Source organism: Coptis chinensis, chromosome 7, assembly GCF_015680905.1.
Source record: "Coptis chinensis isolate HL-2020 chromosome 7, ASM1568090v1, whole genome shotgun sequence".
NCBI lineage: Eukaryota > Viridiplantae > Streptophyta > Magnoliopsida > Ranunculales > Ranunculaceae > Coptis > Coptis chinensis.
The window spans coordinates 40,372,253-40,390,570 of NC_141462.1; the positions used below are offsets into that span (position 1 = coordinate 40,372,253).

The 18,318-nt window shown below is 36.3% G+C and overlaps 2 pseudogenes; one reads left to right on the forward strand and one right to left on the reverse strand.

Annotated features, from left to right (window-relative positions):
- LOC147487520 (cell division cycle protein 48 homolog) overlaps positions 1-12,438 on the forward strand; it is a 44,907-nt pseudogene extending 32,469 nt beyond the window's left edge.
- LOC147487521 (threonine synthase, chloroplastic-like) lies at positions 9,505-10,919 on the reverse strand (annotated as a pseudogene).
- Positions 12,439-18,318: the final 5,880 nt, after the last annotated feature.

Below are 18,318 nucleotides of genomic sequence, written 5' to 3' on the forward strand. Positions count from 1 at the left end.
TATGGTGTACTGGTTATATTCTTTCGGTGTATGGTTCCTGCTGGCAATTCATAGAATAGTGGATGTGAATGTGGTACATATATGCAAAACTTGGTTGCCTTCATAGTCATATTTGTATAAATAACTATTTAAGATTTCTTTACAGAAGAACAATTGGAGAGACTAATATTTGAGACGCAATGCAATTCAGAGTCATAAAATGAAGTTTGAAAAGAAGCATCTCAAGGCTTCCCAAACATAAAAAAATCAGCGTAGTTGGAACAGATCTTACCTTATGTCACTTGAGTATCAACAATGTCCAATTCAACTAACCATCTGCTGAGCATCTCTCACTGTGGTTCTGGTACACGACTGACACAGTGGTTTCCAACTCCCTTTTCGATACCTTCCTCGGTAATATGGATCACACAACACACTTGTTTTATAGATTTAGTCATTCACTCAATTTCTTGACATGTGTTGTCTTCTTAACATAAGCAATACATATACATATATTTATAACAGTAACATATTATCAAACTGCAATGAACAATAAGTACTAAGTAACCTGCTGCAAGTTTTCCATAATGGGAACTTACCTATTAAATCAATATACCCACAATTCTACACAGCTTCAATTCCAATTAGCTTAATCAAAATGTAGTCATAAACTAAATTTTGTGATAATATTTCCCCTTTGCCCACTATTGTGGTTAGGTACTTGGGGATTTTTGACAACGCTCCTGAATGTAAGATGTTAAGGAAATGGACTTCTGAATAGCAAATGGTGTTATGATATGCCCAACTTATTGAGTGATGTCTCGAGGAAGCTACTCACAATTAGACTTTTGGCATGTAGCAGAGATTTAAAAAGAAATCAACATCATAGGTTGTATTGTCAACATTAAATTGCCAATTCCACAAACAATGAGCAAGCAAATCTTTGGAGTAAAGGAAGTTGAAGTTAACCATAACATACCTTTTTACGATGATCAAGTGGATACAATCCCTCAAAGAATCTTTAGGTGTTGAACTGCAAATCTCAGACCAAAAAAATTGATAGAAAGACACCGAGCCAAATTAATAAGTAAAAGTGAAAATTATAGCAAAAAATCACATAGCAAGAACCAAGAAACACTTTACGATGTGTATATAAGGTTATAAGCAATGGAAGTATCAAAAGTGTTCAAAGTTCAAACTTCAACTCCGAACCATTTAGCAAAGCAATCCAATAGAGAAAACCTAAGTAAAAACAATATAAGATTCAAAAGCAACATATAAAATAAATGAGAAGTACAAATGTACAATTAAGCAATATAAGGTCCCTTTTCTTTTTATACCTTTCGGTGCAGGTTCAAATTGTTCTCTTCCTAGTCCCTAACTATTTGTTCTTTGCAACTTATTCTCAAAAAACTTATATATACAACTTCACTTAATCAATTTTAATAATAGATGACCAATTCAATGAATAGAAAATAGTTCTTAAGAATCTAATAATCGTTGCTTACTTGAAGATCCAATTGATAAGCCATAAAAAGGAGCGAATAATTCCCCCTAATCCAATCAAATTTGAAGTGATCGATCAAGCGACCCAAGATCCTGTGCAATCAATTTTTTCATAGTGGTACAAAAGCAGCATAGGCATTAGACAGTCTTTACAATTTGGATTTGGGGTCCAGATCACAGTCTCATGTGCTTCAATTTCATTGTTTTCTGAACAAAGTTCAGACACAGTGGCTCAGCACTGACGCTACTGCCCAAGTAGTCTGCCAAAACAACTTCATACCTTACCCTTATTCTAGCCTTAAACCCGATGCTACACACGTATTCATGTCCAGAAAATTGTAAATATATATATGTGTGTGTGTGTGTGTGTGTGTGTGTGTGTGCGAAAAACCATTATGTGAGAATAAAGTAAAAACAGTGTATTAATTCATAAATACCCCCGAGATAATAGTATAACAAACAATAAAACTTGTAGAACAATAATAACAATAATAGCTAATTCATATGATTGTTGGTAATTTTCCTAGTTATGTTTAACTTAACTTAACTCGGTGAGCTATGAGCTTATACTCGCAGTCTCATACAGAGTCACTCCCTCTCTTTGTTTGAAAGAACAAAGGGCGCTTTTCCAGGTTCCTTTTCTTCCATTACTGGAAGTACCTCAGAAGTACCTTAATTATATATATACCCTCTTTAACATCCATAGAAATATATTCTTCAAGAATGATTTTTCGTGTTCCTTTAAAAGTAAGGTTCTTTCCATAACATTGCATCAACCATCATTCCAAGTATTAAGCACCCTTCTACTAAATATACATAGCAGTCATCAGTCTACAAAACGATTTAATTTAAAATATAACCATTTCAGATGATGAAGTGGAGCAATGCAATTTACATCAAATGAACCTACATTTCTAACAATATTAAAAACATTTTTTGGATATTTGGATAACCAATCGATAGCGCAAATATATCATTGGATACGATTATTCTTTTATGTTTTCCAATAAAACAACAATGTATATCATGTCTCCTATTTTATCAAACATGTGAAGCACTAAAGAGAAGTGTTGATAGGCCTAAATGCGCAAAAAACACCAAAGCATAGAATATAGAAAGATTATTCAAATTGGTGCAACAACCTGGTGCCCATGGTAAATATACTAAATGCACATGTAGAATAAATGTAGAACATGTTTTTTTTTCCAGATTTTAGTCTAAAGAGGGCGGCACTCAGCAAGGGGGTTCTTGCTTGGTCACAGAGGTTTGATTAAAGTGGGTTAGTTGTCTCTTTGATATGGACAGAAAGAAGAACATCCCAATTAACGATTAAATGAGATATTACATGAGAGTAGTGGGGCAACCATTGTTCCTTCCTGGAGAATAGAAGAAAAAGGTCGAGCAAAGGGTTTTTGGTTTCGACTTTCTTTTGGTTCTAATTAATACCTGTCTTTGATTGCTTTCATAGTTAATTCAGAAAAACTAAGCAAATTTTCCCCTTCTCCAACCTAGTCCATTACTTCCCACCTGGAAAAATAAGAAATATGGTGAATCCAACGAAAAATTTATCTTTGCTTAGAATTCAAATGTTCAATATTGAAAAAAATAAAAACCGATAGATGAATATTCTGTATGTATGATGAAAACCCAACTTGTAGTTAACACATATAAAGGGAGTGAAATAAATTACCTTAGACCTGCATATAAAGGTAGTGGAATAGCTTAATCTCAGACCTTAAAATTTGTAAGTGACAATAGCATCTATAAACCCAATCAGCGGTGGTAGCATTCCTCAATAGTGCATACTCATGTAACCTTCCGCATGACAACCTTCCAGTTTCACTTAAAATCCTAATTCCTAATCATTAAAAAACATGGCAAAAAAATCTTTAAAAAGAAAAAGATAGAGGCCAAATAAATGAAGGCTCCAAACCGCTAATAGGCTCAATATCTATTGAACTCCATATTGGTTCACAGTTCTAACATGCTACATTTTCAAAGTGTGAGAAATTCAATATGTACAAAACAAAAGAAAAAAATTTGAAAAAGAAAAATCAAAGAAATATATACATACCGATTATTTCTTCAACAATTGTGTTGGTCCTGAACAAACAGTGTAACACAAAAACAAATCCTCACTGCCACGTACATCCTTTATAATTGAATATGTATAAATGCAGCTTGAGATATGATAACCATGCATGAATATACTAAGGGAAAAAAGGAAATATATCTGGCTAGAGTTTGTTAACCATTATTTGACCTTTTGTCCAGTGCTCATCAAGTCTTGTATACAAATTAAATATTAAGTTCCCCATATCCTTTGTAAGACCATTGTTGCACGTGTGATATGCCTTAGATACTTCTAACTGCTTTCAAGCTCGAAATAAGAAAATTTTGCTTAATATTAGTTTAAGCAAATATTAGTTTCAGGGTACATATATTTGCCACTGTCCCCATCAACACCAACCCAAATTACAGTATACCTTTTTACTGCTCCAATGTACTTCACTGTTTTTATCCTTCTTGGATCACCAAAGGCAAGAAGTCTTTGATTGTCAATAATCGGATTCGGCAATCGGTTCTATCTTCTCTGAACTCATTTTTTCTCTATTACCTAAAATAATCGGATTATCATGTCTAAAGAATACTATATATTGCTTACCCAATTTATTCTCCAAATAAGTATCTATATGAACCCTTAAAGAGTACCTATTTACCGTCCGCTAGAGCAACTAAGTCGCAACTTACACATTAACCCATGGGAAAACACCAAAACTGGTATAACTTTACATACATATACCTCGCCATATTTGTATTAACTCCAAATGAAAAAATAAGCGTGTTATACACTTGTCTTGTTTATTCAAAGAAGCACGTGGCAATGCAAGTTCTGCACCCAACCCTTTTTCCTAAGCTTAACTATATATTTCAATTGTTGTTTTATCCCCACAATTTGAGCCACCATTTCTAAGCTTTTCAAACAATCTTCAAGTTTATCATAGTGATGGTGGCAAAAACAACAACGCAACTGTTAAGGCACCCAATACTTACCAAAAGCCAGGAGGCCCTCAATATTGTATTATATATGTTATCCTCACTTGTACAAAGTCTTCTTGGTATGTAATTACAACTTACAATGAGAAGGTCTCACAGGTAGGCATTTGGGTAAAAAAAAAAGAACCCATAAGCTTAAAAATGATAAAAAAAAAAAATGAACTACTCAACCAATTTAATGGGTATAGAGAAACTACTTGGGTATGGTCATTTTTCATGAAAAAACTAATTGAATGAGCAAAATAACTTAATAAGTTTGGGAAAAAATAAAACCGTGCATTGTAACAACTTGCTAACATGTTGTTATTCAATAATTTTGTTGAACATAATGTAACCTAATTGCCATCATCATAATTCTTAGCCATCATCTAACCGTATCCACTAATTAGAGAAATCAACTATCCACTGGATGGGATAAACCCCAATTATTTATTTAAAGCTAGTTGGCATCAAAACAGAGATCCCAAAACCAATGAGCAAAGAAAAAAAAAATATTGTAAGAGCAAGGAAGAACTCATCAAGTTTGTAAGAGGATGCAATAACTTACAATAATGAATCCGTATATATGTTGGTGTTAGCTTTTTGACTTCTCATAATTGAATAAAAAAAATATCTTTAGAGGTAATTTGGTGGGGTTCTTTACTGGAGTTGAATCCGATAAGTAAGGGGAGAAGAAGAAAATAAATCAATTCAAAACTTGAGAAAATATAATAAAATACTTGATTAGCTACGGAGCGGACAACGGTATATCCAAGTGCAAAATATTCTCAAATCAATTCAAAACTTGAGAAAGATCTATCATTCTTTCTTCATTTCATTTAATAAAAGTCGAATAGAGCAATATCATAAGGAGCTGCTACTGTTGGCAAAAGCCCGAGAGAAAGAGAGTTGATAGGACCAAGTTTGAGACAACAATATTAATGTGATTAAAATTATCGTAAGGAGCAAGAAAAATGATAGAATTCCAATAAGATGACTTAAATATTGATGATTAAATTACTTGAAGGAGCAAGAAAAAGGAAAAACATTCTAATCAATAGATATCAGAAGACAAAAAATAGCATTGTTATCCAACGCCAATACTTTTGAAGCATCACAACCATGCCTTGCTTTGGCAGTCCTAAACCAAAAGCTTAATTTTTCAGTGCATGCAACATCTGCATACGCATTACTCAATTCACAGGATCCAAACAAAAGCATACAAAATCTTATGAGGTACAAAAGCATACAATGAAAGTAGTTAAAGAGAGAAAGCAGTACATCAGTGCCGTTCCAGAGAAACTTTATGAGGTAATTGTACCCAGTGAGCTCGAACATAGAGCCAAAATCTTATTCACTCTGTAAAATACATCTTCAGTAGTAAAATACCATATGACAAATTTAATCTTTGGCAAGCTCATTCTCTCTCAAGTAGTCAAGTCTCTTCTCTCTAAAAAATACCAAAACCCCTATCGCGAAACGTAGCTGACTTTTTTCTTTTTTTTTTTTATAGAGATAGAAATCTCCTCACTACTAATTCAACTCGTACATTACTATGACGGAAATTACTTCACTACTCCAAACTTTTACACTAATACTATGTATTATTGGTACTACACATGTTATAGTACATGTAAACTACAGGCAACTCAATGGGACCAACATAAGCAAAGTATCCCTTCAATCAGAAGCATTTGACTGATAAGTTCCTTCAATGTCTTGAAGAGCATTGACTTTGCAACAACAAAGCCGACAATATCGTTATGTTTTAAACTCTAAATGCGGTGAGCTCTTGTAGGTTTTTCAAGAAAAAACAAAAAGATATCTTAATTATGTTGCCCAAATTATAAACCTAAATGGTTATTATCATCCCCGTCGAGTTCAAACATTATTATCCACTTACCACTTTTTATTGGGAAAGCAATGTATGTAGGGTTGAATTGTCAGTATGCAATATCAACTAATAACTTAGTTCAATGTCTTCACCATACAAATTATTGATTTTGTTTTCTACTTTTATTGTTGATGCTAATATGATTTTGAGAAAGAAAAGGGCGTAGAGTTATTGTTGAATAAGATGGAGTGATCGTTAGGGAGGGCGAGAGAACAGCAAAAGGTTTTCACTTTTGTTTATTAATTTGAGGAGGGCATAGTAATTAAATAATAAAAAGAGAAACTAACAAATCTAGGGAGGTGTTTAGAATTTTAATAAGTGACTATCGTTTCCAAGAACATATAATTAGTAATAGTAGGATTTAATGGCCCTCTTTATTATTTGAAGCCAAAAGTTTTGATATGGTCAAGTTATTTTATTAGTAGATGGTGAAGAAAATCCTTCTTAGCATGACACCATACAAAGGAGAAATCCAGCTTGCATCTTTGTAGGTTAATAGAGTGGGACCTAATTTTATGAGCAATAGTTGTTCATGGGCATACTTGATATTTGGCCAAAGACATTTGGGAGAAGATATGGAGTTATGTACTTATGTATACCTATCTAAATGGGATCCATTTCATATTTTCATTCCCATCAAATTCCAATTTAAAATTAAGCTCCACTCAAAATGCATCAAGCTTTACATGTTTGCCAGATCCCGTGATTAAGCATGTAGCAATCGATGGCTCTAGAGTTAATCCATACCCACTGTCAACCCACTGCAAAAGTTATATGTGCCTACTTAAAAATGGCAGTGTACAAAGTTCTTTGAGAAGTGGAGGAAAATAGAAGAAACCTTACCTAACAGTTATTATACCCTTAAAAATATGGTAGAGGACCTTAACAACAATGGAATAGCTACAAACCACATGAAGTGCCCACTGCTAGACCCCATAGCTTACAACTTTATGCACTTCTTTCGGGCATGCTATTCTTTACTTTTTACTAAGGTAATATAAAAAAGTCGTTGAATTATACCTAATGGAGATTGATTACACGCTTGATCTGCGCTTATAACATGATACTTTTTTATACTGTAGTATGGACCCAATATTAGCCTATTTTATCGTTTCTCTGATGATTCTAGAAAAATACCAGCTGGAGCAGCTAGATAGAAAAATTACAACTTTCTTACCAGTGAGACACCTCTTTTTATCCGAGTTTCATAAAGATCTTAGCCCTAACACGATACTTTTTTATACCGTTAATGTGGTTAGGCTATAACTGGACCATGTGTCTTACCATCTACTTTATCATATGTGGCACAGAAGATACTTTAAGCTACAAATGGTGTGTCTTACCATCTACTTTATCATATGTGGCACAGAAGATACTTTAAGCTACAAATGGAAGTATTTTAGAGTCACAGTTTACCTGCATGTCAGAGCCATAATTTGAAAATAGATCGATTGTAGAATCATAGAGACCAACTGATTCAAGTTGTTTTCTAGAGTTTAGTCTGTTGAGCACGCTTCTCACTTCCTGATAAATGATATTGGCTAAAAATTAGGTGTGTATCTCAATTAGTAAAAATAAAATAAGAAAGTCCAACTTAATAGACTAATTAAGAAGACAATGAGTGGCATATAAATAATTTGGACCGAGAAAAATTAAAGTTAGAAAACCGCCATCCCAGAATTCTGTACACAAAAAAACCACTTTGTTACATAGTAATATAATATTATTTGGAGACCAAAAACCAATTTTGGAGGTTTATAGAAATTGTTTAAAAATTCATTTGCACATATACACAGAAGGAATTAAAAACATTACTTATTAAGCCTGTAATGAGTTCTCATAAGATGGAAAAAAGAAAATCTATCATAAGCTTGACATAATGAGTTAGAAGAACAATAGTGCAGGACATAATGAGTTTGACTTGTCCAGTCATCCCAACGAACCTGACATTCAATTATAAAGGGGCCAATAGACATAAATCTTAAGCGTGAATGAAATAACATAAGATAATAGAATCATATTATGAAGATCAATTTATGTATCATAAAACAAAAGGTACTTAAGTAATAACAATATCTAATTAGTTGTCTACTTAACTTTTCTTCACCTGTATAGGCCAGAGTAGAAAACTTTACGATCCTTGAGCAATATAATAATAACTCATAGTAATACCATGTTTAAGGATGGAGATTTGGGGTTTTGAAGGAGGGCCAGGGAGCCAGGTCGCAAGGGATACTCTGTTAAACAAATTAACTATGAAAAAGATTTTGTAGGGGTTAATATTAGTTTCTCCATTCAAGAGATCTATTACTATTAGTATTTACTTTTCTATTGCTTCCAACTAAGTGCAAAAAATCATCATAATCTTAAAAGTGCGAGCTATATGATTTGATAAACATACAGACTAAATTAGAGTAGTATAATTCATACCCCGATATTGTTGTGCTCCCATAGCTTATGAACACCATAATCCACTGCCTGCACAAACCAACCAACCAACAAAATAAACAAATTATTTAATTAATTAATCACTTCTAGTTCACACCATTTTTTTTTATAAGTGAATAAATAAACAAATTATTTAATTAATTAATCACTTCTAGTTCACACCATTATTTACCAGAGTCCAAATTATATCACTGATTTATTTTTAAAAAATATGGATAAGTATGTCATATTTTCAATATTTTCAATGTCAATCTCTGGAAATTTGCATGTTGTGTGAAATGTTTACAATAATCCCATGAACTATCTCATTTTCTGGAACTAAGTCACTAACATAGACCCATTGTTCATGCTTTAATATGGATTTTGGGGTCATGATGCAACTCTTAAAAGGGAGTATGATTCTTAGGTCTTAACATTTTCTCTAAAGCAAGATAGGGACGGATATCAATATCTGATATGAATGAGACATAATTTGTCTTAGTATCATTGAGGATCTAGTGAGAGCATGCGACCTACCAAAGGCGCAAAATTAAGGATTCCTTAACGCTATCCTGAACATACACTTTTTGATTATCTTTATGTAAGTAATATCCAATGGATTTATAAACACATTAAATGGATCGAATAAAGAGCGTACTTGTTCACCGGAGAAAGCGCCAGCAAGGATTGTAAAAAGCATATTTATTTCCGAGATTTCCTCCAGGAACAATAACCTAATCAGGAACTTCCCAATCAAATTGCTCCAATATCTCAATAGCAGCGGTTTTCTGCCCTTCAAGCCTCAAACTATTCAAAGAATTTGCAAGATATATGGGAACCTTAGTAGTTATCTCATGAACCAACTGCATGCACCCATCGAAATCTGTGTCTAGACTCAAAACCAATGTGCCATTCGAAATTGGCTGAACCAATTGGGCCAGTGAAATTTTATCAGCAGGAAGAAACACAATAGCAGGAATCCTCGCCGAAGCACAATAAGCAACAAGCAACGCAGATGTGTCCCCAGTCGAAGCGCAAGCAACAACGACAATCTTGTTTGGATTTAATTTACGCATTCGGTTTACTTGACTAACCAAAACAGTCATGCCCAAGTATGTCCTTAAAATTGCCAGTATGACTAATCCCACAATTCTTGACCAACACTTCATTCATACCTAAATTCTCTTTACCAAACCTAGCAGCCCAAAATGCATTAGTATTGCCTTCATACAAACTAACAATGTCATCGGCATCAATTTCAGGCAAGACCCATTCTTTGTATTTCCAAACACTTGATCCATAAGGCCAAGTAGTCTTCCCACGCGAGTTATACAATGCCTTCCAATACTGGGCATCAAACTTCTTCAAAGCTTCTATATCGTGTTGCACATCCAGAAGCCCACCAGAAAGACTCTTATACTTGATGTCATCGAGTGAGTAAGACTCATTGCAAGAGGGATCGGCATTAAAGGGTACAAATCTGGCCGAGAAGCCATGGTTATCCGAAGAGATTGAAGGAGAAGCTCTCTCTCCCTCTCTCTAAATTGCATTGGTTATCTTGTTTTTTCTCTCTTCTCTTTTTCTTATATGAAGAAAGGTTGCTGTGGTTTAAGGTGAGAAGAGTTTAGGGTTGAAGAAATATTTCGATTGGTTTTCTGTTTGATTTGTTTGATATTTCGGATTTTTTTTTTCCAGATTTTAGGGAGTTGTTTATAATTTTGACTTAAATTAAGGAGAAAGTAACAAATTTAGGGAGGTGTATAAATTAGAATGTGGAGAGGTCATAATAATATAAGAATAGATTAGGGAGATTTAAACAAACTTGGGGAGGTGTTACTAATTATTATTATATCTGATTTTGTAGGAGCCAATCATATTGGTCGGAGTGCAAAATAGAGCGATATGGTGAGGAGAGAGAATGTGCGCGAGATTTTATATATATATATATAGACACCTAGTAGACTTGAGGGAAAAAATCATCGGCAACAGATTGGCTCTCTGACGTCTCTCCTTCAATAGAACGTGGACATATCTCAAGGATATTTACTTGCTGTTCCCATCCCATGAAATCTTGCATGTTTTTTTCTCTTGTAAAAGTAGAGAAAGAGGTGGAGGTGATGTACTGAAGTCTACATGTTCAAAGTTACCTCTTGAAGTTCCCTTTTTCTCTTTGCATGTTTTATTAATTTGGTACAGGTTGAATTAGAAAGGATTGCAAAAAGTACTCATGGATATGTTGGTGCTGATCTGGCTGCTTTGTGTACTGAAGCTTCCCTGCAATGCATAAGAGAAAAGATGGATGTGATTGTTTTGGAGGATGATTCCATTGATGCTGAGGTACTTAGTTCCATGGCTGTTACGAATTAGCACTTTATGACTGCCCTTGGAGCAAGCAATCCCTCTGCTTTTTGTGTGAAACAGTGAGTCCAGTTTCGGACAGTTAAGCTCATTTATTTGTTAGTATATCAATTAGTGGTTGTCTCATACCTTGAAATTTGATGAACAGGTTGTTGAAGTACCTAATGTCAGCTAGGAGGATATTGGGGGACTTGTCAATGTAAAAAGGGAACTTCAAGAGGTAACTTTGAACATAGTTGGTTTTGTTATGTTTACTTATTCTGTTTTTCTTGTTCTATTTTTCTCTTCTCACTCTCTTTTTGCTTGTTTTGATGCTTGCATGTCCTCCATCCATGTAGACTGTGAAATATCCGGTGGAGCATCCTGAGAAGTTTGAAAAGTTTGGTATGTCTCCTTCAAAAGGAGTTCTTTTCTATGGTCCCCCTGGATGTGCTAAAACTCTACTGGCCAAAGCGATTGCAAATGAATGTGCAAGCAAACTTCATCACTGTCAAGGGTATCCTGAGCTGCTCACAATGTGGTTTGGAGAGAGTGAGGCTAATGCTTGAGAAATTTTTGACGAGGCTCGGGGATCCGCACCTTGTGTTCTTTTCTTCTACGAACTAGATTCCATTGCTACTCAGGTTATTCTGACTTCCTCTTCTATAAAGCATAGACATATCTATATGCAAAATTCCGACTAATCTAAAACTTCAAATTGCAACAGTTGATAAAAATTCTGAAAATTAGATGGTCCAGATGGTTTAATGCTCAAAATATTTTGTAAAGAGATACTAGCAAAATTTATTGATTTGTAAAGTTTCTTATCATATAGGTTATTAAGTCATGTACCTTGTGTGTCTACCTTTTGATCGGTTCTTTGTTTGTCTGTTTGTTGCCTGTAGAGAGGAAGCAGTGTGGGAGATGTTGGTGGTGCTGCTAATAGGGTTCTAAACCAACTTCTGACAGAGATGGATGGAATGTCTGCAAAGAAGATAGTTTTCATTATAGGTGCTGCCAATAGGCCAGATGTAATTGACCCTGCATTGCTGAGGCCAGGCCGTCTTGATCAGCTAATCTATATTCCCCTACCTGATGAAGACTCTCGTTATCAGATTTTTAAGTCCTGCCTCAGGAAATCACCTGTTTCAGAAGGCGTGGACTTGAATGCCCTTGCCAGCTTTACTCAAGGTTTTAGTGGGGCTGATATTACAGAGGTCTGCCAATGTGCATGCAAGTATGCAATCAGAGAATGTTAATTTACAAGACTAAATTGCTGAATAGTTCATGTGAGGAATTCCTTGCATTATATAGTTAAGATTACTTACAATATGTACCGTATATGCAGCTTGCATATCATTCTAAATATGGAAAATATAAACACATTCCTAAAGTACAATTATATACATAGATATGGCAATTGTTGTCAAGGCCATAATATATGCCAATCTCAATCTCAGTGACATATATGGTAATACAAATATGGCAATCATTGAATCTCCGCAAATCTCCAGCCACAATATTTGGCAACCTCATTGACATCCTCCCTCAAATTGATGCTGGTCGATCAAAAAGCATCAATTTGCTAATAAGAAACTAGTGTCGTTGTCGAGTCATCACCTTGGTAAACACATCAACGGTCTGAAGATCCGTTGTGATATGCAGAAGTGTGATAATGTGATCATCATAAGCATCACGTATAGAATGGCAATCCACTTCTATGTGCTTAGTGCGCTCATGGAACACAGGGTTTGCAGTAATTTGAATGGCACTAGTGTTGTCAGCATGAAGTGAAGTAGGCTCTAACTGTGGACAACCAAGCTCCGCTAGAAGGCCGCGAAGCCAAACAATTTCAGAATAGGCAGAAGACATAGCACGATACTCAGATTCAGTGGAAGATTTAGACACACGACCCTGCTTCTTACTGCGCCAGGAAATGAGAGTCGGCCCAAGAAACATACACCAACCAGTAATCGAGCGACGAGTATCTGCACACCCATCCCAATCAGCATCACTATATCCCACCAAATCAAGGGGAGAATTGGCAGGAAAGAAGAGACCCCTATCAGGAGTACCCAATAAGTAACGAATAATGCGATGAACCGCAGCCAAGTGTAGGTGCTATGGAGCGTGCATAAACTGGCAAACTTGCTGAACATCAAAAGAGATATCAGGTCGTGTAATAGTGAGATAATTCAAACTACCCACCAATTGGCGATACAAAGAAGGATCAGAAAGAAGATCACCCTCCTCTTTGCGATACTTCACATTCACCTCCAAAGGAGTATCAACCGATCTACCATCCTGAAGACCAGCCAAGAGAATCAACTCCTCCATATACTTATGCTGATGCAAGTAAGTCCCTTTGGACTTGAAAGCACCTCAAGACCTAAGAAATATTGTATCAGACCCAAATCCTTCATATGAAAAGACTCCTTAAGACGGTCTTGAAGATGAGATATCAATCCGTGAGTCGGTTCGGAATAACAATATCATCCACATAGACTAGAAGAATCCCAGTACCTGCCTTGGTTGCAGAGATGAAGAGAGACGAATCATACCGACTCTGAGTAAACGAGAAACCTAGAAGAGTGGAATGAAACTTGTCAAACCAGGCACGAAGAGCCTGTTTCAATCCATAAAGCGAACGCTTTAGCTTACAGACATTAGAAGAGGGCAAAGAAAAGAGACCCGCAAGGGGTGCCATATAAATCTCTTCCTTAAGGTCGCCATGCAAAAAAACATTCTTGACATCCATCTGCCGTAAAGGCCATCCCTTAGAGGCAGCTATGGCAAGAATTGTGCGAACTGTCGTTGTTTTGGCAACCAGGGCAAAGGTCTCCTCATAATTCACACCATATTTTTGACGATTGCCAAGAGCCATCAACCGGGCCTTATATCGATCAAGTGATCCATCAGAGCGAAACTTAATAGAATAGACCCATTTACAGCCAATGGATTTGATTATAGTAGGACACGAAACAATATCCCAGGTGTGATTCTCCTGAAGAGCTTGAAGTTCCTCTTGCATAGCCTTCACCGAACATGGTTGGGTAACTGCTTCAGAATAAGAATTAGGAACTGTAATATGAGATAAGGCTGCAGAGAAGCCATACCAATCAGGAGGACGAGTAATACGAGAGGATCGTCTAAGAGCATCAGAATCTAGAACGGGATCAAGGTCGTGAAGGGGCCGAGGGGCTGGAGGCTGTTCCGATCCAAGTAATGGGTCGGGAAGGGGCGTAGGGGCTGGAGGCCATCGTCTCTGATAAACCAAACCTGGTTTAAAACGCTCGATAGACCGAGAGCCATCATCAAAACTAATGAGCGGGGCCAAGTCCAAGAATGCACAACATGTCATCTTTTAGTAAAGTATCGAAGTCTTAAAAAACCACATTGCGAGAGATACGAAACCGATGTGCAACACCATCATAGCATACAAAACCCTTGTGAGCAGTACTGTAACCCATGAAGGCACACCGAACAGATTGAGCAGCAAGCTTATGACGTTCATGATGGGGCAAATGGACAAAGCAAATACACCCAAAAGTATGTAACATGTCATAGCCAGGATGTGTACCGTACAAGTGGAAATGAGGCAAGTCAAAATCCAAATGTTGAACAGGAAGTTGATTAATCAAGTGAATAGCTGTGGAGAGGGCTTCAACCCAAAATCTGGGCGGAACTGAAGATTCCAAGAGAAAAACTCGGACAATATCTAACAAGCGACGATTCTTTCTTTCAGCTACCCCATTCTGCTGAGGGGTATCTAGACAAGAGCGTTGAGAGAGAATACCCTTTTCTTGCAAGAAAGTCTGAGAGTCATGAGACAAATATTCCCCGCCATTGTCGGACCTCAGAATCTTAATACTGGATGAGAATTGTGTCTCAATGAAAGCTACAAAAGTCTTAAGAACAGTACTGGCCTCACTCTTAGAACGAAGAAAATATATCCAAGTGTAACGACTGAAATCATCAATAAACGTCACAAAATATTTATAATTAGCATGTGAGGTGACGGGTGCCTTTCTCCAAATATCACTATGAATAATCTGAAAACATTTATCAGCTCGACTCCCATGAACTGGAAATGGAAGAGTCTTGCTTTTCCCAAGCTTACAAGTATCACAATCAAAAGACAAACTAGAAAACTGAGACTGATCTTTATTACCCAATAAACCAATTTTCAACAAATGAGACAAAATTAGAACATTGGGATGGCCCAATCTTTTATGCCAAATTTCATGCCTACGTCCAACACTAATACAAGCCAAAGACATAGCAGTAGGAATAGTAAACTGTAAAGGAAACAATCTTCCGACTTTAGGCCCCTTCGCGATCACCTTCCCCGACCCTTGATCCTGCACAAGACAACCGGCACGGGAGAAAAACACATCACAGTTATTGTCAACTAATTGACCAACTGAAATCAGATTAGTTGATAAACCCGGAGAGACAAAAACAGTATTAAAAGAAGACCCAATATCACCAACTGCAGTGATCGGGAGGGTACTGCCATTAGCAATCTGAATGTGTTGCGTCCCGGTATATCGCCGAATGTTGTGCAAAGAATTACAACTACCTGTCATATGATTGGATGCTCCGGAATCAACAAACCAGGGAGAAGAAACAGTAGTGCTCTTACCTTGTAATCCCAAGGCAGAAAAGGCAGAAACAATCATTTGTTGAACCAGTTCTGCGGTAAGAGTAGGTTGACTGGTGCTAGCCTGCGAGAGTGTGGAAGGAGGGCCCTGAACATTAGCTTGAAAAGCATGAGCTTTCCGGTTTTGAGGTCGTGTAGGACACTCCTTGATAATATGCCCCGGTTCCTTACAGTAATTGCAGACTTTTTGAGGACAATTGCGAGCAATGTGACCATATTGAAATACATTCTTAAATCTTTCCGTCTGACAAGCATATACGTATCCAACTATTCTAGTTATTCCTGTTCTCATATGAACGTATGTGCATCTGTCTTTATCTGAATTTCTTGTGATATGTGAGTTTTGCTTAATATAAAGCATTTGTTAGCCAAACTTTTAAGCAAAAACAAAAAAGGTTTGATAGGGTCCAGTCTTTAAAGACTTTTGTTAAGGATCGTGTCTTCTTTACACATTATTATAGACAATTAGCAATGATCCTTGAGATTAGCTAGTTGCTAGCAAGGCCCAACTTATCCGTATCGTCTGACCGTTGAAATTTTACCTGATTGTATGTTTCTGTTAACATGAGTTGATCCAGGTTGTATGCTAACTTCGATGATCTTCATTTCGAAATGCAGGATATAGAAAGGGAGAGGAGGAGAAAAGATAATCCTGAAGCAATGGAAGAAGATGCTGATGATGAGGTGGTAGAGATAAACACTGCTCATTTTGAGGAGTCCATGAAGTATGCTCGTAGGAGTGTGAGTGATGCGGACATTCGCAAGTATCAGGCATTTGCATAGACATTACAGCAGTCAAGGGGGTTCGGAACTGAGTTTATGTTTCCAGGTACAGGAGCTGTTACTGCTTTAAATCTGTTTGCAACAGCTGGTGGTGCTGATGATGATGACCTCTATGGATAGATGTTTGGTTCAATAAGTTGGTTGGTTTATACTAGTAACTATTAACTAAAGAAAGGGGAGTTATCAAGTCTTGAACTTCTGGGTTCTAAGTTTGGGAGTTTTAGATGTATGATATTAACTTGCTATAGAAAACTAGGGTGTTCAATTTAGTATGAACTTGGGAGAGAATGCATTCTTTTTCAAGAGAACTAGTTGCTAATTGAATCGACTTTATAAATATCTCCTGTGTGCTTGTTTGCCATATGGAAACAAATCGAAAAGGTCTAGTTGTTAGCTAACTTCATTTTTGGCAAAATAAATAGGGACTTGGCCTGAAACAATACCGAAAAAACTCTGGGACTAACTATAGAGCTTGGACATCGGAATTTAAACCTTGTATGACATTAAAAATGATGTAAAAATTGATCAAACCTTTTATTTTGGCAAAAGCTTGGCCTCAAGCCCGAAAACTGAACTATCAAACCTAAAATGATGTAAAAATTGATCAAACCTTTTATGAACTATCAAACCTACAATAATGTGGTCGGGATTTGCATCTAGGTTAAGGAATAAGGCAAAGCGGGGATGAATTGACATTGGTTGATATCGGATGCAAAGAAATAGATTGACAGTAATAGAAAGCGGTAAGAAGTAGCGTAAACTTCTGTGAATTAAGTTGGTGTATGTACAAAATTACTCCAGTATTCCATTAACTCTTAAATATGATCATGTGTGCGCATTTTGCTCTAGGTCAGTGAGTTCATTAACAGGGCCGGCTCTGAGGGCAAGCCAACTATGCAGCCGCGTAGGGCCCAAGCTTTGACCCAACTGAAAGGCCCCGTCCAGATAACAAGTAGTGAGATTTTATTGGTTGATGTGGCCCAATGACTATTTTTCAAGCATAAATGCAAAATAAACCTTTGGAAGTGTAGCTGAGGAGTCAAACTTCGATTACATACACTGATTACATACACCGGAACTAAAAACACGTCCACTACACTACCTACTTGTTTATGTTAAAAAAAGCTAAACATTATATATACTAGCATTTTGGGCATGCTCTATTAGCGTGAAATTGAGAGCTGTCCAATTAATCAAGCCACAAAAGCAAGCCCAACAAAAGCCCAGTCCATATGGTGAGGTTGCTTTTTTAAAACAATGCAACCGAAGCCCACTCAAAATAAGCCCAACCAAATTGCAACTGAAGCCCAATAGCAAAAAGCCCATCGAATTCCAACATAAGCCCAACCGCAATTGTTGACCAATCCAATTAGAGTTGAATATTATATTTACACATTTACTCTTATCAAATATAATAAATTATAAATAAAATCAGATTATAGCCTTGTAAATAGAAAATATGAGTGAGGGCAAATTTGGAAAACATAAAATCCAATGGACCCAAAAAACACTATTGCTTGGGGAGTTTTCTTTACAAAGTAAAGATATAAAAAAATACATAAAATCATACAGTTTCTATAGCCTCCCTAATAAGAGCTCGCCTGGGGACTTCTCAATCTGGCCCTGTTCATTAATAAAAGTTTGTTGGTTGTGTAAATAAAACATAAACCAAAAAAAGGAAAAAAAGATCGAC